At 45.3% G+C, this 17,195-nt stretch overlaps 1 protein-coding gene across 12 annotated transcripts in view; it reads right to left on the bottom strand.

Moving 5' to 3' along the window:
• LOC147622790 (protein CHROMATIN REMODELING 4-like) overlaps nucleotides 1-14,052 on the bottom strand; it is a 137,502-nt gene extending 123,450 nt beyond the window's left edge. For 10 of the 12 annotated variants that reach the window (XM_086822417.1, XM_086822420.1, XM_086822422.1 and 7 more), the window contains exon 1: nucleotides 13,359-14,052. The gene's annotated coding sequence lies outside the window, so the exon portion shown is untranslated. The remainder of the gene's footprint in view (nucleotides 1-13,358) is intronic. The other 2 variants (XM_086822418.1, XM_086822426.1) reach the window with 1 other exon arrangement.
• Nucleotides 14,053-17,195: the final 3,143 nt, after the last annotated feature.

The raw sequence follows: 17,195 nt of genomic DNA, 5'->3' as shown, positions 1-17,195 counted from the left end.
AAGGCTGATGTGAGCTGAGGTGTAAGCGCTGATGTAAGCACAGATGTAAGCGCTGATGTCCTGTTGTAGGCAACCTGTACCAGCAGCAGCAACCGGAGAGGAACATGCTGATGATCAGCCCTGATGTAGGCGACCAATCCAGCAGCAGCAGAATGCAGGTTTCACCTGTCGTAGGGGCAGCCTGTACCAACAGCAGCAGCCGGAGAAGAAAACGCTGATGATCAGCCCTAAAGTAGGCGACCAGCAGAGGAGGTACTTGTCGTGGTGCCACTGAATGAAGATGTGCTTCCTATAAATAGGAAGGGAGGGTGCTGGTCGGCCAGCCAAAAAAAAAAAAGGTAAAGTAAAAATAATAAAAATAACCCTTTTTGGGTTGGGTAAAATACCCTTTTGGGTATATTCTCACACACCCCCTCTTAGACCAAAAAGGGATCATGAGAGAAGATGAGGGAAAAAAAACTTTGGTTGTTGAAGATGAGGACAATGCGTTTTGAGACTGGAGTAGAGGCTTCTGAGTTTGGGAGGTACTGGAAAAAGTGTTGTTTCTTCACACCCCCTCTCAGGCCAAAAAGGGGACCATGAGAGAAGATGAAAGAAGATAAAGTATGCCACGGTCCCACACAAACACAATGGCAGAAGGAATGTATCCCCCTCTGGAATCAAAATCTGATAAAGTCAAAGAGGGCAATCGTGATGGCAAAGGTGTTGTGGATGAGGTGATGTGCATGGGTTGATCGTCTCCCAAAGTATGATCTTGAACAGGATTCTCCACTGAGTAAGAAATCACATTCCCTATGTGGTCCAGATCAAAGTTTGGAGAAGCATCTTCTGGTGAGAAGAATCGGTCCTCTGGGAGTGCCGGTAGACGATCCATGCTATGTGCTCTCGAGGTCTTCAATCCCTTTGCTCACAATAGCTTTGATACCATGTGAGGGCAAAAGAGACCAAAGGACCAAATATATGAGAGATCAGAGCAAATTACACAGCATGCAATGGTGATACATATATAAATGATCAAATCCAGTACAAGAGCTCTATGTGACACTCCGAACGAGTAGAGAAGACTGCTATCCCTAAAACGCAAATAACAGTCCAAAAGTAAGCCTAATGTAAGTGCCGATATATGCCTAATGTAAGGTTGATGTGAGCTAAGATGTAAGCGCTGATGTAAGCACAGATGTAAGCGCTGATGTGAGAGATCACAGCCAATTACACAGCATGCAATGGTGATACATATATAAATGATCAAATCCAGTAAGGAGCTCTATGTGAGACTCCGAACAAGTAGAGAAGACTGCTGTCCCTAAAATGCAAATAACAGTCCCAAAGTAAGCCTGATGTAAGTGCCGATATATGCCTGATGTAAGTGCCAATATATGCCTAATGTAAGGTTAATGTGAGCTAAGATGTAAGAACAGATGTAAGCGCTGATGTCTTGTCGTAGGCGGCCTGTACCAGCAACAGCAACCGAAGAGGAAAACGCTAATGATCAGCCCTGATGTAGGCGTGTCGCCATTTGGTCCATCTCCATCTCTGGAGCCACATCTATGGGATTGTCACTCCATAGAGTGGCTAGATTTGTGCCAGGTTCACATGGGGCTAGACCAGTGTCCCATGTGAAAGGGCCAGTCTTTTGGTGTCACATGGATGGGAGCCAAATTAGTGCCACCCGTGTGTGACCTGCTTCGTGCTGTATGGACGGGAGCCTGTTGGTGCCACCCGTGTATGGCCAGGATGGCGTCTTACCTATGGGATTGTCACTCCATAGGAAGACCAGGATATATATATTCATATTTCTGTTGCGCCAATTTTGTGCCCGACAAGAACTTTTTGTACAAGTTTCATGAAAGGGAGATTTCGTCCATTACATGTGCACATGCATTTATGACTGCATGCATAAACTTGTTTTCGCATGATTTGTTTGCATGTGTTTGCTTGTTTTGCCGTGCCAGTACACTGGACAGGGACGCCCCCAATGTACCGTGGGAGCGCTGCTTACTGACACATCGGTGTGGCATGTGAACAGGTGGTAAGTATTACCATTTTGGCCCTTGTAAATTGTAAAATCCATAAGCTATGGTTAACTTTAATGTTTATAAGCTAATGTGTTCACATACATTTAAAATTTGGACTGGACATTTATTTTCTAGTGTGGGTGTCCATAAACTAACCTTTGATTAGAGTTTAATAATACTAAAAGCAACTATTGCATGGAACATTAGTACATTTCCCCACATGGGTGGTGGCCAGCTCTCTCTCTCTCCATCGCCTGCTACCCATAGGCTGAATTCTGTTTTGTACCCGCCTCAAATCTGTACCCACTCGCCTGTTGTACTTGTTGCCTCTCTATTGTACGGCTGCCGTACTTGCTGAACCCGCCTACAGTTGCTGCCCATGTGTTGTACTTGCCCTGTACCTGCTACTATAGATTACACGTGTTGTACCTGCCCTGTACCTGCTGCTGCAGATTACACGTGTTGTACCTGCCCAATACCTATGCTGTACCTGCCCAATACCTGAGTTGTATCTACAGTACCTAAATTATACGGTGTACCTGAATTGTACTTGCTGTACCAGGTGCCTCTTGTTTCTTATTTGTGTAAACTTAAAATTTGCTAAATTAAGTTCAAAGATTTCTTTAAGTTTTGTGCAAAGCAAGAATAAAGCATGTTTATGCTAGCCATGCTCACGAAGCTTTCCTAGTGCCATTAGTTTTTCCCTGAGTGATAGTGCTAACCGCGCCCTCAAAACTTCTGAGAGCCAGTGAAGGTTAGACACACTAGGGAATCTGGGAGCAAAGCTTATCTGGGAGAACCAGGCAAAGTTCCCTCCGCAACGTACCCCTTTGCCTATGCTAGTACGGGCGCGCCTGTTGGTGCACGGTCCCGAAAGACCAGTGAAAGGGAAGTGTGCACCCAGTGAAGAGGAGAGTGTGCTTGTGATTTGAGACTTCTTCGACTGTCCAGACTTCATCGACAAGTACCCTATTGTTTGAGTTGTATTCACTCCGTGTGAGGAGAAATCTCGCCTATATGCCTGATGTAAGGTTGATGTGAGCTAAGATGTAAGCGCTAATGTAAGCACAGATGTAAGCGCTGATGTGAGAGATCAGAGCAAATTACACAGCATGCAATGGTGATACATATATAAATGATCAAATCCAGTACAGGAGCTCTATGTGAGACTCCGAATGAGTAGAGAAGACTGCTGTCCCTAAAACGCAAATAACAGTCCCAAAGTAAGCCTAATGTAAGTGCCGATATATGCTTGATGTAAGGTTGATGTGAGCTAAGATGTAAGCGCTGATATAAGCACAGATGTAAGCGCTGATGTGTTGTCGTAGGCGGCCTGTACCAGCAACAGCAACCGAAGAGGAAAACACTAATGATCAGCCCTGATGTAGGCGTGTCGCCATTTGGTCCATCTCCATCTCTGGAGCCACATCTATGGGATTGTCACTCCATAGAGTGGCTAGATTTGTGCCATGTTCACATGGAGCTAGACCGGTGTCCCATGTGAAAGGGCCAGTCTTTTGGTGTCACATGGATGGGAGCCAGATTAGTGCCACCCGTGTGTGACCTGCTTCGTGCTCTATGGACGGGAGCCTGTTGGTGCCACCCGTGTATGGCCAGGATGGCATCTTACCTATGGGATTGTCACTCCATAGGAAGACCAGGATATATAATCATATTTCTGTCGCGCCAATTTTGTGCCCGACAAGAACTTTTTGTACAAGTTTCATGAAAGGGAGATTTCGTCCATTACATGTGCACATGCATTTATGACTGCATGCATAAACTTGTTTTCGCATGATTTGTTTGCATGTGTTTGCTTGTTTTGCCGTGCCAGTACACTGGACGAGGACACCCCCAATGTACCGTGGGAGCGCTGCTTACTGACACATCGGTGTGCCGTGTGAACAGGTGGTAAGTATTATCATTTTGGCCCTTGTAAATTGTAAAATCCATAAGCTATGGTTAACTTTAATGTTTATAAGCTAATGTGTTCACATACATTTAAAATTTGGACTGGACATTTATTTTCTAGTGTGGGTGCCCATAAACTAACCTTTGATTAGAGTTTAATAATACTAAAAGCAACTATTGCATGGAACATTAGTACATTTCCCCACATGGGTGGTGGCCAGCTATCTCTCTCTCCATCGCCTGCTACCCATAGGCTGAATTCTGTTTTGTACCCGCCTCAAATCTGTACCCACTCGCCTGTTGTACTTGTTGCCTCTCTGTTGTACGGCTGCCGTACCTGCTGAACCCGCCTGCAGTTGCTGCCCATGTGTTGTACTTGCACTGTACCTGCTACTGTAGATTACGCGTGTTGTACCTACCCTGTACCTGCTGCTGCAGATTACACACGTGTTGTTCCTGCCCAATACCTGTGCTGTACCTGCCCAATACCTGAGTTGTACCTACAGTACCTAAATTGTACGATGTACCTAAATTGTACTTGCTGTACCAGGTGCCTCCTATTTCTATTTGTGTAAACTTAAAATTTGCTAAATTAAGTTCAAAGATTTCTTTAAGTTTTGTACAAAGCAGGAATAAAGCATGTTTATGCTAGCCATGCTCACGAAGCTTTCCTAGTGCCATTAGTTTTTCCCTGAGTGATAGTGCTAACCGCGCCCTCAAAACTTCTGAGAGCCAGTGAAGGTTAGACACACTAGGGAATCTGGGAGCAAAGCTTATCTGGGAGAACCAGGCAAAGTTCCCTCCGGAGTGTACCCCTTTGCCTAAGTACGGGCGTGCCTATTGGTGCACGGTCCCGAAAGACCAGTGAAAGGCAAGTGTGCACCCAGTGAAGAGAGGAGTGTGCTTGTGATTTGGGACTTCTTCGACTGTCCAGACTTCATCGACAAGTACCCTATTGTTTGAGTTGTATTCACTCCGTGTGAGGAGAAATCTCGCCTATTGGCCCGTGACACTTGTACATATAAATACTCCAAGAAATACAAAATGTATTGAGGGGGGGAAGGGGGGGGGGGGGAGGGGGGCCGTTTCCGGCCCCAGTGCTGGTGTCAAGTGTTATTGGTCATTTTCAGTATTAATGTTGCTAATAATGTCCATTGATGGTATTTAGTTAAGTGCTCTAAAAATGTGTATTTTGTGTTCCGATTTGTAGGCCTCCAGCAGGGAGCGGTTACATTGGTATCAGAGTCCAGTCGTCTCTCTTTCTCAAGAGGAGACATGGTGTTTTGAGATTGAAAGCATACACGGACACTTGACTCAATGGATAGCCAAGGCAATCCTTTGGAGGTGCCAGATTCAAGAGGTAAATCAAGTGCTTCACGTGATTCTGATGCATTGCTTGGAAGGCACAAGCCTCTTGAGAGGTTATGACAATGCATTCATGGGATAGCCATCCCGTGGAAAAGAGCCTATGCATGAGGATGAGCCCAATGCACTGAGGGCTGAATTGGAGCACATGAAGAAGCTTTTGCAGGCAAAGGAGCAAGAGCCGAAATTTCTGTATGAAGATCCCCATGTACAAAGTGTCATTGAAGCAAGGAAAGCTGATGCTATGGTGGATATGACCTTTGAGTCCATGGCTCGTGAAGTGGGCAAGAAGCCAAGGGAGTTGGCACTCTCCTATCTCATCCGCAAGGGTGACCTCAAGGAAGGAGAGGATGGAGAGTTAGTATTCAAGAATCCACCTCGTTTGAAGCAGGGAGACCCAGCATCTCAACGATTGAGGTCTTTTATACACAAGTAAGAGATATCAGTCACTTCTCGCCATGCATCTACTCCTCATGGGACAAGAGGCAACAAGTATGTGCATGTTGGAGCTAGTGGGCGACATGATGGCCTTGTGCATGGAGAGAGTGGTCCGCATGCAAGCCGAAAGACTTTGCCCATTGTGTTGTCTCGTGGTGAGACATTGCATCATTTGGGGAGGTCGCATGCATCGGAACCACAGATTCATAATGCACATGCCACCGTGCCTCTTGAAACACCTTTGATTCCCCATTAAGCCTATGTAGAGAGGGCTGCCCCGTTGGATAAGGGGAAGAGAAAAAGAGAAGAACATGTACCACATCCCAAGAAGCTCAAGGAGTTCGAGGCAAGGGACAAGTCCGTGAAATTTGATGCCTTTCATGGAGAGTATGATGCTTCTAAGGTGCTAGCTTTTGTGGCCCAGTTTAACATTGCTTTTAGTGATGAGGACTTCACTGAGAAGTCCAAAATTTGTCATGCAAGCATGTTCTTGAAGGGGACAGCTACCCATTGGTGGATCACTGAAAAGACCACCAAAGATCCCATTTGCACTTGGAAAGAGTTTAAGGACAGATTTTATGCCTAATTCTTGTCTCCTAATGCGGAGCAAACTCTTACCCAAGACTTGAGCAAAAAGATAATGAAAGTGTGCAACAATATGTCAATAAGTTTTGGGAAGTGTTGCTTGAGGTAACTCCCTTTATGCAACTCTCCGAGGATGAAAGAAAGTGGAAGTTTCGCTCCGGATTGCAACCAGCTTATCGTTTGGGCATTGAATTGCACCCGAAACACACTCTTCAACAGCTCATAGCATCTGCTCTTGCTACGAAGCAATTGGTGCTTAAAATTATGCAAGATCAAGGAGGTTCCAAGGGCAAAGAGAGGGTTGTCCCAAACCTGCAAAAAGGTGGATAGCCACCTAAAGAGAGCTTTCAGGAAGCCCAAAAGGGTGGTAAAGCTGAAAGAATCCCATCCAAAGACATTGCATCAAAGAAAAACAGATTTGGCTTGACCCCCGAGCAAAGGAAGCAATATGCCAAAGAGGGGAAATGCTTTTCTTGTGGTAGTAAAGAGTATATGTTTAGGCAACGCCCTACCCAAGCCACCAACGGAAAATGTGCATGCCATACCCGATGTGCAGGGTACCACTGAGCATGATGGCAAAGAGAGAGTGGTATGCAAAGCTTGGGGACAAATCAAGGATCAGCCCGCTCTATTCATGTTTGATGATTGTGCAACAAATAATTTCATCTCTACACAGATGGCAGCCACCTTGGGCATAGAAATTGGGGACATGGGACCCCAAATTGCAGCAGAGGTAGCTTTTGTTGGCAAAGAGATGCAGGTCACGCCTCTTATTGGAAAGTTGCGCATTCATATACAGGGTTATTTGGATCATGAGCATTTCTTGATTGCCCCACTCAATGGATGTGATGTATTACTAGGGAAGCCTTGGCATCATTGGCTTGAACCTCGCAAAGAGTATAACCAACAGGATCACATTTATGCATAGAGGCCGCATGCATGTTATTGATGCGGGCAAGGAAGGGGATTCCATCCTAGTTGTATCTCACATCCAAATTAATAAGACAAATGAAAAAGGAGTCTTTCCGCGTACTTGGTTTTTGTTCGTAACAAAATTGAACAAAGTAATGTGAATGTGGATGTATTGACTCCTGAATTGTCTTAATGCATATAAGGATTGTTTCGCCAATGCATTGCCAGGATAACTACCACCAGAGAGACCTGAGGATCATCACATAGATCTTGTGCCAGGTACTTCCCCATCTAACAAACCCATATATCGTGTGAGTGCTGCACAACAAGAGGAGATTATGAAGCAAGTTAATGAGCTCTTAGAAAAGGGTTTGGTTCAACCAAGCTCCTCACCTTTTTGTTCTCCTATACTTCTTGTGCAAAAGACAGTTGTTGTACCTGCTGAACTCACCTGAAATTGCTACCCATGTGTTGTACCTGTCCTGTACCTACTGCTGCAGATTACACGTGTTGTACCTGCCCTGTACCTACTACTACAAATTACACATGGACTGTACCTACCCAATACCTGTGATGTACCTATCCAATACCTGAATTGTACCTGCTGTACCTGAATTGTACTTGCAATACTTGAATTGTACCTATTGTACCTGAATTGTACTTGTTGTACTAGGTGCCTCATGTTTCTTATTTGTGTAAACTTAAAATTTACTAAATTAAGTTCAAAGATTTCGTTAAGTTTTGTGCAAAGCAAAAATAAAGCATGTTTATGCTAGCCGTGCCCACATGAAGCTTTCCTAGTGCCGTTAGTTTTTCCATGAGTGGTAGTGCTGACCGCGCCCTCATAACTTCTGAGAGCCAGTGAAAGTTAGACACTGGGGAATCTGGGAGCAAAGCTTATCTGGGAGAACCAGGCAAAGTTCCCTCCGCAGTGTGCCCCTTTGCCTGTGCTAGTACGGGCTGTCAGAATACGCAGTGGAGATGATGACTAGATCTGGGAACACACGAGCAAAATGCAGTGCAAAAAATCACAGCACAAGAGAGAGAGAGAGAGAGAGAGAGAGATAGAGGCGTGTAACTCTGCTCTATATACACAAGAAGATCCCGAGTATGATACAAAAATGACAAGGGGGTTGGGGGCCATTTTATATGGCCCCCCATCAGCAGTCGGCCTGCTGTAGGGCAGCCGACAGGACATAAAACACCTCCACGACTAAAAATCCACAATTGGCCAGCAGCAGAGTGGGTCGGCCAGCATCAGGGAAGTCCACGACTCATGCAATGCAATCGGCCACTTCCAGAATCTCCACATATGCAGTCGGCCAAGTTCAAGGTCCTCCTGCCACTACTAGACTGCCTCCCATGCCACAGAAAAATAGGGAAAAATGGGGGAAAAATACGGAGAGTGGGGAAAGATGAGAAAACACCTCATAAGGGCAGGCACACCCACAACAAAGGCCCTGGTGTATAAAAATAGACAGGAGATGACTTCTAACACCCCCTCTCAGCTCCCGGCTGTGAAACCAACCACAGGGAGCTGGGGTGCCGCTTGAGCAAATCCTGAGATAGCGACTTCGTAAAGAGATCCACCGTACTGTCCTCCGTCAAACAGAACTCTAGCAAGATGTCATCAGCAACGATCTGTTCACGAACAAAGTACCTCTGGATGACCATGGGTTCCTCCAGTGGAATCCCAAACCTGCAATGCAACCTCTGCATCCTCACCACCTCACAAGCAGCATCACACTGCTCCTGGGCCTGAAGTAGATATCCTCGTGTCCGGATCTCCTCCCCAAACTGAGTCACTCCAACCATGGAGTCGGACTCCATCCAGCAATCCCCTCCTGTGTACAAGAGTCCGTGATCCTTCGCATGCCGCAGAAACCACAGGAAACGCAATCCTACCTCCCAAAGAGTCATCTGCAACCATGAGCTCAACTGCCTCATCAGGAAGCTCCCGTCCAATCTGGTGTCCATCAACCAGATCAATGAACCATTCTGCTTCTGAGTCAAAGAGGTATCACACTGCTCACAAGGATCAACACCTGTTACAGTCCAGAAACAAGTCCTGGAAACCTGTTGAAGACCACGCAAGGCCTTCAACCACCCCCTCTGAATCCGGAACCACAAAGCCTAGAGAAACCACCTCCTTCTGCAAGTAATCAACTGCCACCTGCCTGGCTTTCTGAAAGGTCCCCATGGAAAGAACATCCTCATCTACAAGAGGTTCTTTGTCCCGAATACTACGAGACATCAGAGTATAAGTTACCTGTTCAATTTCTTCCAACTGACGAACACAAGAACTACCAACATCCGTACTGGAGAGTTCCTGCCAACTGTTGCATCGACTGGCAAGCTATCCACCATCTGGTCCCGGAAAGCCTGCACCTGCAGCGTATCCACACTTAAGTGGCCATTACCAAACTACCACTCATCACAAACCTGAGGACCTAGGGGAGAGAGTGCTGAAAGCTTGTAAACTCCATTCTCCACTCCGCCTTCCCAAACCACCTGGCCTGTTGCTTTGTCCCGGAGAGCAACAAAATGCTCATCAAACTCCACCCGTACGCCAGTCTTGCAAACCTGATGCACTGACAACAGATGAAAACCAAGTGACGGAACATACAACACCTAACACCTGGGAGGAATGCTTCCCCCCTCTGCCATCGGGAACTATCTCCATCCTGCCCTCACTGTGAACTGGGATAGTGGATGTATCCCCAGTAAGTATGTGACCAGAAAGCCTGCAAAGATCTCCAGGACCATGGGCACAAGCTCCTCCCACGTGATGGTGCTGAGCCTGCCACTGGTAATCAAAGACGAGTAAAATGTTGAGTACTGAGAGGGCAAGTATGACAACAACGTTATGGCCATGTCCTCTGATGATATCTCCTTCCCAGCCTGAAGAACTTCCTGCTGATGCTGCCATATACCTCTGGCCAGCGTCATGCTTTACATGATTGATTACCTGCGGTGTGCAGTTGAGAAAGATAAACGAACGGACCCTGGCGTTGACACGATCTCTGTGTCTGAGCCTCCCGATCCTTTCGAATCGATGATAATTCCCCTTCTTCTACTTCCGGCCGTGGAACCCCAACAACGACGAAATCAGCGAGGTTGTAAGACTCCAGAACAGATTCCATCATAACCTTCCATATGCCGTAGTTGTTCCCGTCCAACTGACGGTCCACCGGGAACGTGGGGAGTGTCGGGATCTTCACATGCCTCTTGGCCATCTCAAACACATTGCAGGGATGTACTCTGAAAAGGGTGGCTGGGTGGGAACAAAAAGAAGAACTAACACTTGCAAGTGGCTGTCCAGCAAATCAGCCCACCGTCCTCTTGCTTCTCCTCTTCCCGAACAGTCCCAAACAGTCCACCAATCAGCAACTCAGCAGTCCCCCTCTTGCTCACACAAATCCCAAGAACTATCTAGAGCCTAGGGCTCTGATACCATGTCAGAATACGCAGCGGAGATGATGACCAGATCTGGGAACACGAGCAAAACACAGTGCAAAAAATCACAGCACAAGAGAGAGAGAGAGAGAGAGAGGCATATAACTCTGCTCTATATACACAAGAAGATCCCGAGTATGATACAAAAATGACAAGGGGACTGGGGGCCATTTTATATGGCCCCCCATCAGCATCGGCCTGCTATAGGACAGCCGACAGGACACAAAACACCTCTACGACTGAAAATCCACAGTCAGTCGGCAGCAGAGTGGGTCAGCCAGCATCAAGGAAGTCCACGACTCATGCAGTGCAGTCAGCCACTTCCAGAATCTCCACAGATGCAGTCGGCTAGGTTCAAGGTCCTCCTGCCACTACTAGACTGCCTCCCATGCCACAGAAAAATAGGAAAAAATGGGGGAAAAAAACGGAGAGTGGGGAAAGATGAGAAAACACCTCATAAGGGCGGGCACACCCACAACAAAGGCCCTAGTATATAAAAATAGACAGGAGATGACTTCTAACACGGGCATGCCTATTGGTGCACGATCCCGGAAGACCAGTGAAAGGCAGGTGTGCACCCAGTGAAGAGAGGAGTGTGCTTGTGATTTGGGACTTCTTCGACTGTCTAGACTTCATCGACAAGTACCCTATTGTTTGAGTTGTATTCACTCCGTGTGAGGAGAAATCTCGCCTATTGGCCCGTGACACTTGTACATATAAATACTCCAAGAAATACAAAATGTATTGAGAGAGGAGGACCGGCCCATTCTGGCCCCAATGCTGGTGTCAAGTGTTATTAGTCATTTTCAGTATTAATGTTGCTAATAATGTCCATTGATGGTATTTAGTTAAGTGCTCTAAAAATGCGTATTTTGTCTTCCGATTTGTAGGCCTCAGTAGGGAGCAGTTACAAGCGACCAATCTAGCAGCAGCAGAATGCAAGTTTCACCTGTTGTAGGCGGCTTGTACCAACAACAGCAGCCAGAGAAGAAAACGCTGATAATCAGCCCTGATGTAGGCGACCAGCAGAGGAGGTATTTGAAGTGGTCGCGTTGAATGAAGATGTGCTTCCTATAAATACGAAGGGAGGGTGCTGGTCGGCCGGCAGAAAAAAGGTAAAGTAAAAATAATAAAAATAACCCTTTTTGGGTTGGGTAAAATACCCTTTTGGGTATATTCTCACATAGTATCAAGCATGTTCCATCCCATAATCATGCTCATTACATCAAATAAGGTTTGAAACACCCTGACCCAAAGAGCTTGATGTTCCTGATTGTCTCGCATTGTTATGGAGGCACAAACTGATGCACCAAACTGACACGACACCACAAAATTTTTGCCCTTTAAAAAAATCAAAATGACCTCACTTTTAACCTTGTCATTCTCATCCTAAGCCCAAACAAAAGAATTCCACATGGCAAGAAAGTTCAATGAATGAATGAAACTTTATTTTTCTGATTTAAAAAACCCTCATGGTGCCACTGTATACTATTGGGCATCTTCCCAGTCACACTCAAATAGACTTCAGCCACAATCCTAAGCCAACCTCGTCTCTCTCCTCAACATGAATAAAGAAGATACAGCCTAACTCAAATGGGATACGTGTACAAGAACAGGGAAAAAGACACCTGCAAGTAAACAAGCTTTCCACCTGACTAGAGGGGGCATATGGACCCTCATATTTTAAAGTATGTGGTGAATTTATGCTCTATACATTGGTCATGTTATATGTAGCTATAGAAGACAAATTACCAAAAGTTGTCACAATCTTGTGGTAAAAAAGAAAGACGCCACCTCTCCGCAGCTTGTGCAGATACCAAACTCTCTCCCCTATGCTATTTGTCATGTGTCGACCATACGATAGACGTCAAGTGTACGACTGGCTCATTTTCTAGCTCTAAAGAAAATTCTACTTCACAGGTCCTGCCACAGAAACTGCCAGCATCCATGTTTGTAGCTACTGCCATCGGAGCTGCAGATGTCGTTGGTGGCAATAATCAGTACCTTACATGGTGCTTGTGACCTGCGACTTGAGTTTAAAATACTGGTGCAAATGTGTACATGATGGTAGCAGCAATCAATGCGCAACGGGTTGCCTGTACTAGGAGCCAAATACATGGATGACCACACCTTCTTTTCATCGAATCCATGACTCAATCATAAGTTAATCATGCCTGAGCACCTAACCACCCCAGGCTGAACCCTTCACTTGTGAACTAACCACAGCACAGTGTCATTGTACAAAGTGCGGATGTTCACGAGTCCTGTAATCCCCAGCAAAAGCATCAATATTTCACAAACATGGTAGCAGCAATCAATGCGCAATGGGTTGCCTGTATTAGGAGCCAAATACATGGATGACCACATCTTCTTTTCATCAAATCCATGACTCAGCCATAAGTTAATCATGCCTGAGCACCTAACCACACCAGGCTGAACCCTTCACTTGTGAACTAACGCACAGCACAGTGTCATTGTACAAAGTGCGGATGTTCACAAGTCCTGTAACCCCCAGCAAAAGCATCAATATTTCACAAACATAAACATTATCTCCACGCACAATCAGGGAAGAAACACGATCGTAGGAGTCCAAACGTTGAGTCTTTGTATCATATTGAACACGCAAACTAACCGTGTAAAATAGTGGGTTCCAAAACGCAATCAGAATAAGCTTACCGTAAAAGGAGCCAATGACGATCCACGCTCGGGGAAATGCCACCAGGAGACTGCAGAGGTGCCGGGAAAGAGCAACGATGCGACCAATTGAAGCAGGGGGAAGAAAGGTCAAGGGCGAAGGGCCTAAGGAGGGGGCTACGCTTCCGGCGGACGGCAATGGGGAGTCGGCGGTGCGAGGCGGGAAAGGCAGCTGCATTGGCGGGTGACGGCACCCGATCGAGCCCTTGACAGAAAATCGAGCTCGCGCGCAAACCCTCGGAGAAAAAGGGCAAAACAAGGGAGATGAATGTGATGAATACGTCTTTGGGAGGGGAGCGAGTGCCGGCGATCGAGGGGCGCAGGGAGAACGTGGGGTACAGGGCCCTGGTGGACCAACGACTGTCCGCCACGTGACAAGCCATGATTGGTAGAGGCGAGGGCAAGCGAGTGGAGGGGCTGACACGTCGGAGGGCGAACCTGTCTATTCGCCCTGTCAGTCGTCAACAGAGGACGGGGGGGGACGTACCAGCTACAGTAGCAGCAGGAGAAGCTGAAGGAGAGAGGCAGCTTGATGAGCCTTGTGAGAGACACAAGTTGGTCTGCGCTGGCTCGATCCATGGCTCCCTACAAGCGTCTCAGCGATTTTACGGCCGCCTTAACTCGCCCCCTCCCCCCCCCGTCTCGTTGCCGTGTTCGGTCGATACCTTTGTGGCCTCGACTCCCAAGACAAAATCCCCAACGAACCTCCCAAATATTTGTACTCGCCGCAAGACTCTAGGCTAAGGTGACTTCGTTGATCCCTTTTCTTGGGCCGTTTGAAGGTCAAAGCTGGCACACATGGTAGCATCCCAGCCTGCCGTAGATTTGTGCGTGGGAGGCAAAATCGACGCTATCAGAATCATGATACACGCATTGCACGCATGGTACAAAGGCACCCGAAGTAAGCGTAACTATTGTGGCTAATCTTAGAGGCCAGTCGGACAATTCTTATAGTAGTGTGAACTAGTCAAGTGGCTATGTAGGTGGGATTAAGCCTTATTTGTGACTAGTTCCTACTGCTTGGGGTCCTAGCTAGTGGTTAGCCCACTGGTGGGCAGTGCCAATGACAACCATGATGGTTTGGGGTGCGTGGCATGGAACACATGCTTTGTAGCCATAATGCTCGCTAGGGTTGTGCCAATGTCTAGCTCGGTGGGTGGCTTACCACCACACTATGTGGTTTGGAGTCTATAGTTGGGTGGCAAGTACTAGCTAAACCCCTATACGTTCCCTTTGTTTGTTTGCGATTACAATGGTATGCGCTGTTGCAGAGCTATGAACGAGCTTCTTGGAAAATAATCAAAGTGTCGGCGGGGCGGGCGGCAGGTCGTGGTGGGTAAGCACACCAGTAAAGCGGATTCTTGTGTTTCCTTTGGTGTCAGAGCTTAGCCAAGGTATGGTTATTGCTCTTGGCATTGGTTTATGTTTGAAAAAGATTAAAATAGTAGCTAGTTGTTTTGTAATGCATTAAAATATATAATAAAATAGCTAATTTAAAGAACCTTTATTGAATTAAAGGTTGTGTTAACCTTAAGAGAAAGCGAGAGGTTTTAACAATTTGTTATTAATGTTTGAAAATTTAGGGTTAATAAACCTTTGCCTAAGGGAGGTGAATAAACCTTTTCCCAAAGGGAGGTGAAATGCAAAATAAATGAACGTGTAAGTAAACCAAGTTTAAAAAGAAATTCCTAAGGTGCATTAGAAATAAATTATAATGTGCACAAAAGACCTTAGCCTAAGGACCCTTGTTTTCAATCTCATTTGGCATCCCTTCCGAGCGTCACGGGTTACAGTAGAATCCTTTTAATGCCTCTTTCCAATAGATTTTGACTTCAATTTAAAGCATAGTGGCATCAATGGTCAATCGACTAAAAGAAAGCTCTTGCATCAATGCATGATCAATTCTTTTCATGAATGCATCCTTAAATACTTCAAAAGACTATAAGTGGTCAGACTAATTGCAAGAAGAAAAAGCAAGAATCAATGTAGTAAAAACTCTGCACCTCTCGACTCCAAGACTATAGTCATTGCGGCCAAGGGAGATATCCCAAGAGTAAAGCATCCAACTTCAAAAGATGGGGTGCGAGTTCAAAACTAGTCTCCCCTCCCTCGCTCCATTAGGAGCGGCAAACACTCCATAATGGGTAGGGATAAAGTGAACCTCTGCAAAAAAATACCGTATTAACCCCCACTCGTTTAAAATACATCCCTCTTCACTCTTCTTAGAATTTTAGCCTTATCCTCCTTGGTATCTTAACACTATACTATATAGAGAGCATGAGATTATTTACAAGATCTTAGCCATAAAAACAATAAAGTGTAAAAATCCTTATAGTTCCAAATATAGCTCCAACCAAATTACCTTGAATATGGTCATTTCCATAATTAAAAATCCACATATTACTCGAATGATAGGTAAATGTAGCTAGATAAGGATATTTACCTCCTAGCCATATCTCATTACCATCATAAAGATGATGCACATTGTAGGGAGGCTCTCAAATCCATTTTTAATTCTATTATGTGAGCAAGGTTCATCTACATTTTAACACAAGGTCGCCCATATCCTAGTCTTTTATGCTTACACATGCTATCTTTGTATCTCCTAGGCTCTTGTGCTCAAACTCGGGCTATTTCGAGGGGGGGAAAACCTCCCTCCTTGTCTTAATTTAAAACTATGGGTTCAATTTATCACAAGGTAGCCCACTTTTATGTTCTTGTGCCCTCTTGTGTCCAAACATGGGGTATTTAAATGATTAGAATTTGCAAAGATTTCTTTAGTCTTGCCACTGTAAAGAGTATCTCCAAATGTTTACCCAATCGCATGCTTTGACCACACATAAATAAGAGAAAGTTAAAAAATGATGTGGATTCCAGTCATCCCAAGGATACAAGGACCAGCTAAGAGTTTGATGTGTGCAATATTTAACCTTTGATGAGAGGGTTAAGCACTCATGTTAAATCTAATTAATGCGTAATTAAATGGGCACTTGAAAGGATTAAGCACTCGAGTGGCATGTAATTAACGTCATCTAAGAGATAAACGGGCAGAGATGGGTCTACATGGTGAAATATGCTAACTACAAGGTTAAGTGTGGTGACTAGAGGTGGGATTAAATGTTCACGTTGACCAAAGACGAGTTCTTAAAGCCTAAAGACTGGAACCTAGCAGCATGAGGTAAAGCAAGTTTTGTATTGAAGTTTCATTGTAACGAGTAATTGTAAGACTAGGTGTCATGATGGTACTAGGGTATGCCCAAGGATGTGCATAGGACAAATAATAAGGTAGAGACTAGACTATGAAAGTGAGTTGTGGGTAGTGTAAATGCTCGTAAGTTAAAATCTCAAAGCTATAATAGACTTTTACATGATATTTTAAACTTGTGGAATCTTCTTGCCATCTTTTCTTTTTGTGGATGCTTAAGTGAGAGAGCACTTCTTGGGACTTAAAAGGCTTTAAGCTTCCATAGCTTCCACAATCATGTTTTAGTGATCCAATCAACACTTCATTATACTCGTATTAGTTAAACCAACACATGGGAGATGTAATTAAGCAAAGGTCATATTGTATTATGAAAATACTAGTATAACCACTAATTCACACTCTAGATCAACTCATTAGTAGGTGCCTAGCTCCACCTCTTCTTTTCCTTAATGATGTATAATCTCATTAACTCACACAAGTTTACCAATGTCAATACTGGCTGGTTCCATGATGACCCTCATTGCTACCTACATGCACACACCAGCTCACATAAGTTTACACATATGAGGTGCCCATACATCAATGTCCATACTAGCGAGTTTCATGAATGACCA

The sequence above is a fragment of the Cibotium barometz genome, chromosome 28 (genome assembly GCF_041138505.1).
Source record: "Cibotium barometz isolate CiBa-2024 chromosome 28, ASM4113850v1, whole genome shotgun sequence".
In the NCBI taxonomy this organism is placed as follows: domain Eukaryota; kingdom Viridiplantae; phylum Streptophyta; class Polypodiopsida; order Cyatheales; family Cibotiaceae; genus Cibotium; species Cibotium barometz.
The sequence above is the reverse complement of the archived record's forward strand: the minus strand, read 5'-3'. Positions and strand labels throughout refer to the sequence as shown.